The sequence below is a fragment of the Oxyura jamaicensis genome, chromosome 9 (genome assembly GCF_011077185.1).
Source record: "Oxyura jamaicensis isolate SHBP4307 breed ruddy duck chromosome 9, BPBGC_Ojam_1.0, whole genome shotgun sequence".
In the NCBI taxonomy this organism is placed as follows: Eukaryota; Metazoa; Chordata; class Aves; order Anseriformes; family Anatidae; genus Oxyura; species Oxyura jamaicensis.
In genome coordinates this window covers 14743496-14749821 of record NC_048901.1, presented here as the reverse complement: position 1 = coordinate 14749821, position 6326 = coordinate 14743496, and the positions used below count along the sequence as shown (strand labels likewise).

General features: G+C 52.7%; 1 long non-coding RNA gene across 1 annotated transcript; it reads right to left on the bottom strand.

Moving 5' to 3' along the window:
• Nucleotides 1–3008: 3008 nt before the first annotated feature.
• LOC118171238 lies at nucleotides 3009–4536 on the bottom strand. Its single transcript, XR_004753117.1, has 3 exons — nucleotides 4427–4536; nucleotides 3988–4119; nucleotides 3009–3170 (listed from the first exon to the last, which is right to left on the bottom strand). It is a non-coding gene; the product is annotated as an uncharacterized LOC118171238 (long non-coding RNA).
• Nucleotides 4537–6326: the final 1790 nt, after the last annotated feature.

The window sequence follows — 6326 nt, the reverse complement described above, 5'->3', positions numbered from 1 at the left end:
TTAAGTATGCATAGTTCTTGTGTACCAGAGCTGGACACTGCATGAGGAGGGCCAAAAGCAGGACAAAAGGGGCAGAAAGGCCCTACCACTCGCGGGGCAGAGCTGATGCCCAAAATTACAGCAGCAGCCCCTCCACAAAGCCAGTCAGCATCAGCTGGGGACAAAGCAGCCTGGCTGGATTGAAGAGGCAGAAAATACACTTTTAGAGCAAGATCATGCCTTTTGTTGACAAGTGCCAGACTAAGGGGTTTAGCAGGGCAAAAAGCTCCCTTCTGCCTTTCAGACCCTGTGGGGCAGGTGCGCAGCAGCCCCTGCCTGCAAGCAGGGAACACGAATACAGACAGCCGGGGGGGGGGGGGGGGGGGGGGGTGGAGGAAGAAAGGGGCAAGGTTCGGAAGGGCCAGGACCAGCGGGCTCCATCCTGAGCCTCTTCACCCCCTTTCCCCCCGCACTCAGCCGCCGGCCGGGCTCCAGCCGCCCCCTGGCGGCCCCGCTGCTCCGGCAGCTCCCTGAGAACCCCCCCCGGGGGCTTCCAGGCAGCACCCCCCCAAAAAACAGGCCCTGCTCTCACCCTCCTGGCTCCATTCCAGCCCCCCTAGTGAGCTGCAGCCCCCTCCCCATCACCTTTGGGCTGGTCCCTGCCTAGTTTTGGAAGGAGCCAAGGCATGCTCTGCTCCAGACCATGCCGCTTGGACTTGTGGATTGATGATGTTTGTGGTTTTTTGTTTGTTTCATTTTCTTTCCTCTTTTTTTTTTTTTTTTTTTTTTTTTTTTTTCTGGTTTATCTCAGATGGGAGCCTGCAGGTGAGGCCAGGCTAACAGCAGCCCAGCTGTGCCAAGAACAGCACCGGGCTCGGTCCAGGGGCCAGAAACCCCACGTGTTAGTCTCTGTGTCAGACAAACGAGCTGATAAAAGAATGGTACTTGATGGCTAAAAGAAACAAAGAGGAGAATAGTTCTTTCATAAGTTTATTTCACACAGGCTGGTCACATCAGCCCTGACAAGGTCACATACACAAAGGTGGCAAACACTCACCTAGGAGCCCTAATGAGAGCAGTCTGCTTTACGTTCTCAGATGTCATGAATGTTGTTTGCCTGTGTTGAAGACAGCGATATTAACATCGCACATCAGATGTCTACAGCACTTTGCAGGGATTCACTAGTTAATCCCCACCACAGCTCCAAGCAATTTCTGCTTAGACATCATTATCCCCCATTTTATATATGGCAGGTGGTGGGATTTCTCTGAGCGCAGACTCCAGCAGTGCCCAGACTCCCGGCGAGGGGCTGGTCTGCCCCCCCGTTGTCTCCTGCAGGTGGATGAGCAAGGTGTGTGCAGGCAGAAGAGCTGGGGTGCAATGTGCTTATCCAGCTGACAGGAGGAACCATGCTCATGTTATCTCATTATCATCTCATTTGGTTAACAAGATCAACACACATCCCATGGCAGCAGGCTGCTTTGCCTGATGGATTGGCCATCTCTGGCTCATTTTGTGTCTGCTTTGTTTTTGTGTACAGAGGAAAACCACTGGATTAAAAACCCTGTAGGCCAGTGCTCCTTGTAATCTTGCACAGAAAAGGCAGGCAGTGTGTAATCTTACTGACAGTGAGTCAACCCTAGGCTGAGGAGCCACCTCCATCCCAGGCAGTTTCCTGACATGCCCACCTGCAGACATCTCAGAGCAGGTGCCTTTCACAATGCACAGCAAACAGGGCATGAAATGCACATGCAAGCCCCACACAGTTTTATAGGATTACAGGTAACAAGCTTGGTGTCATCATTAACAGTGCAAGACCAGAAGCTCCCACAGTCACAGCTGCTATCAGAATATCGGTTTTAGATGCAGACAAGGATTTTAAGTTTTTCTCAGTCCTTGTATCCTCTCCTTCTGGAGTACCAGCCTGTCTGTATAGCTCCTGGGTCACTGCAGCAACCCTGCAGCTGTGGTTTCAGCAGCACCAGGCCACCATCACAGCCACCAAGTGAGCAGGGAGAACTACACCATTGTTTGGGTGCCCCTGGCTCTCTAAAACAGAGGAGCCCAGGATCACTGGAGTGCAGAGGAACCAGCCACAGCCCTGCACAGAGCTGGGAGCAGCTAAAGGCACCCCCCCCCCCCCCCCCCAACACACACACACTTCTCCTCATAGCTAGACGATTAACTTCTCCTAAGTGTCCCAGTGAAATCCTGTCTTGAGATGATTTGAAAGATAAGAAAGATCTCAGATTGGTTCAAAGAGCCTGGAGGGTGAAGCACACTGTGCAGACAGCAGGACAGCCAGGGGAGCAGCACCCTCATGTTGCAACAAGGGCAGGAACACACCAGAAAGTCCCAGACAGCAGCAGGGTGTGCAAGCCCTGCTCTGACTAATGCAGCCAGCCAGGAAGCCTACCCTGTGTGCTCAGCACCTGGGGATAGAGCTGCAAGAGCAGTGGCTGCAGAGTGCACCCACCGTGCCTGGGTGGGCACAGGGGAGGGGATGCCAGTGTGGCCACAGAAAGCTCAGGGCTCCCAGTGCTGTGCAGTGACTGCTTCATGTGGAGGGCTCTGGTGATGCTTTGGCACTGTTTCCTAACTAGTGTGAGAGGGAAAACCCAGTAGGGTGAAAAGATGCCCTGCCAACAGGAAAAGTCCCCACAGCAGCAGCCACAAAACCAAGTGTTGGGGCTTTTGCCTTGGCAATTAGAGTTCTGCACAGTTTAAGGCAAGGAGCAAAGCTACCACCACAGGGAGCTGTAGAGGCAGCCTCAGCCTTGCCAAGCCCTTCGATTAGCATAACTACTGAATACTCACTTACCCGGAAAGGCTAACCCTGTCCCCGGCCATGGAGGACCCTGCAGCTTCTCCCCTGCTTTCAGCCCCTTCCAGCAAAAACCACCCTCATGAACCTCGGAAATTTTCTTAAAAAAAAAAAAAAAAAAAAAAAAAGCTGAATTCCACTTACCGCCGTGAAACCGTCTACGAGCTTCGAGGAAAAGCCATTTAATGAAAATAAAAGCGCTTTCCCACGCCTGCTCCGCGCACCCCGGGAAGGGAGCGGCGCCCCGGCGGGTGCAGCTCCCCGGGCGCTCGGCTGGCTGCGCTCTCAGCCCTGCTTTGGAAGCGGCAGCGCTCGAAGCTGAACTCGTCCCCGAGACAGCCAGGAGCAGCCGCATGTTCCTGCGAGCCTGGCAGGGAAAATAAAATAATAATAATAAAAAAGTCAGCAAGTGAGCAGGGATGGGGGTGCGAGGTAGAGGATGCTCAGCTTCAGCTACCTGGGTGTCTGTGCGGGGGGTTAACGTAAGGGGGTGCCTGGGGAGCACTCTGCTGCCTAGTAGAACGCTTCAAGTCTCTCTAAGCCACTGAATACAGAAACCGGCCCTCCTCTGTGCTCCCCTCCCAGGTCAGGCATTAGCCCCATTTCACACAAAAAACATCTCCTGGCTATTCCTTGCTGCTGTGAAGCGTGAGAGCAGCCAGGACAGGTGTGGATGCACAAAGAGGAGGACAGAAGTGCTCAGCCATATGGGTCATACACACAGGCCTGCTCTTTCCTTCACCGAGCACCCCCAAGGTACAAGTCCTACCCCAGGGCTCACTTCCCAGGCTCAGCAGCATCCTGCTCTCTGGGAAGCCAGACAAGGCCAGCCTTTCTTGGCATGGGAGAAAAGGATCTGGGAGACCTCCCCAGCTCAGGTGACCCAGCAGCCCCCATTGCAAACAGCTATAAATCCTCCCGTGTCCTCACCACGGCATTCCCGAGCACTCCCCTTCTCGCTGGATCAGGGCCTGGCTGTATGAAGCATGTCAGTGCTGGCTAGGGTTGGAAGATAAATGTCAGCCAGCTGTGTATCTATCAGAGGTGTTTTTTTTTGTTGTTGTTGTTTTGTTTTTTTTTTTTTTGGCTGGGAACAGAGCTGACTTTAACCAGTGCAGAGCTGGGCACAGGCTGGCTCTGCAGCTTTGCCAGGCTCCCATGGGAGCAGCTCGCTCCAGGCTCACCAAGCTCCATGGGGGCTCTGCCAGGATCTCCTGGGTGGCAGCAGGAGCTCTATCCGTCATCCAGCTGCTCTCAGCCTGACTGTGCTCTGTCTCCCTGCACATCCTGAGTTACAGAGGAGAGCACATTGCCACCTGCCACAGAAGGATAAGACATCAGGGCTGGCCCCTACATCACCCCCGTTCCCTGCTTTCACCTTCACACCTTACACTTTCATCAGCCTCATCCCCCCAGCACCCTGCCCCTCCAACACAGCCAGGCCTGTCTCCTCCTTTCCATGGATCACCCCACCACCACCACCACCACCACCACCACCACCTCCTCCTCCTTCTCATCACAAGTCCTTTCCTGCTGGCTTGGTTATCATTCAGATAAGCCTGCCAAGGAGAAACAAGAATCTGCTCCCCACGCAGGGGAAAGCCCTCTGGCAGGGCATGTTACCTCAGCTCACTGCCATCCAGCTTCAGAGCTCAGGTCAGCATTGGGCAGGTGCACTGGGCATCCCTACCAGGGAATGGGGACTCCCAAACACCCCGCTCCTGCAACATATCCCAGCTCCTGAGTGCTTGATACCCACCAAACCTGGTGTTTTATATAAGCTATTGCTAATAGCTGCCCCAGGGCTCACCCCCGTGGTGGCACAACAAGCTGCGGAGCTCATGAATCACACCTGGTGCAGCTCTCAGCTCCTCTGCCAGGTGGAGAAACACGAGGCACGGCCGCGATGGCACAGATAAGGGTGACACAAGCCCGGTCCCACTTCCAGGTGCCAAGGGATCACCCCTGCAGGTGACAGGCTTTGCATGGGGGACTGCACGGGGGCACTGCCAGCCGGCTGGGTTGGGTTGGGTGAATCACACCTTCCTGCAGGTTTCTCCCCATTGACAATGACAGGAGCCTAGATGGCTGCTGCAGATACCGGCACCTGCACTGCCGTGCTGGCAGCCGAGCCCCCAGCCGCCTGCGTGGGCTCTGCTCTATCACAGCACGTACCCACAGGGTGGCCTGTCAACCGGCAGTGTCACACCACAAAGGCCCAGGCCACCAAAGATTTGCAGCCCTTGGGGTAGGGACCCGAGAGCCCTAAGGTGCTTTTAAGAGATTACTGGCCCTTTGGTTAAACCATGTTTGCTATGCATGGTGCTTATGAAGCTCCTGGGGCACCCCTAAAATTCACCAGGCTGCCCCTTTTTTCTCAGCTCAGTCCTCAGGGCCCGATTGCCAATGCCCAAGTCCCACCCAGCCTTCTGAAATTCAACGTTATCCCTGGGAGCAGTAAACTCAGACACTTAGGACTTGCATGTACTTAACCTAAACAACAAGCCGAGGGCTTCCAAGAGATATTTCCTCTCCAGCCCAGCCACCCAAGGATGTGCTTGCCTGAGTGATGACACTGGGTAACATCAGGACATTTGCCATCATCTCCAAACCTTCCTGTTCAAAAAAAGTCCTCTGGTGCCTCCATGGTTCACCACTGCCATATGTTTGAAATGGATAGAAACAGTCTCAGCTCCTGTACAGGGGAATATCACCCCAGGGTCACATCCATCACCTCTTTACCTTTGTGCAGTCCCTGTGTCCAAGCTGAAGCTCCCGCTTTTCTGTTCCCAGTGCTCAGATACCCCTCCCCATATGTTGCTTTATTTTATTTTATTTTATTTTATTTTATTTTATTTTATTTTATTTTATTCTGCTTCAAAAGCCATCAGTTTCCACTGCCAGAATATTTCCCAGGTTTTAGGCAAAGGCTGTGCTAAGATTATTGTTTAAAGGGTGCCAGCTCTCTCAGTTGCTCCAGACTTCTGGCTTTCTGGCTGAAATGCCCTTCATTCTTTTTTTTTTTTTTTTTCCAGGAATGTTGTAAGTAAATTCAGGGCTGAACAACAGGGCGAATGGGAACCCTCAGAGCTGTGGGCTGCCCACGTTACAGGTATGGTAATTCCAAACTGATCCTCCTTTGTGCTGATAACAGGGCTCGCTATTGTTTTCCTGAAGTCCACATGTCCAAAAACACTGCAGGCGTAGATAATCACAGCGAGCACATGCTTTTGAATCTGTTTCTAAAACATGCCTGGGATTTAAGCTTTTTTAAAAATCATGACCCTGATTCTGCTTTTTTTAAAACTCAAAAGCAAAAATTCCCTTGGCTCAGAATGAAGAAGGGTCTAGCTCTTGAATACAATTTATAAAGGGGCAGATGTGCCCGTCTTTTGCTTTCTTGTCATGATTGAAGAAAACCTGAAAGCTTTCAGCATTTCTCCAGCTGCTTTCTCTTTCTTTCTTTCTTTCTTTTTCTTCCTTCCTTCCTTCCTTCCTTCCTTCCTTCCTTCCTTCCTTCCTT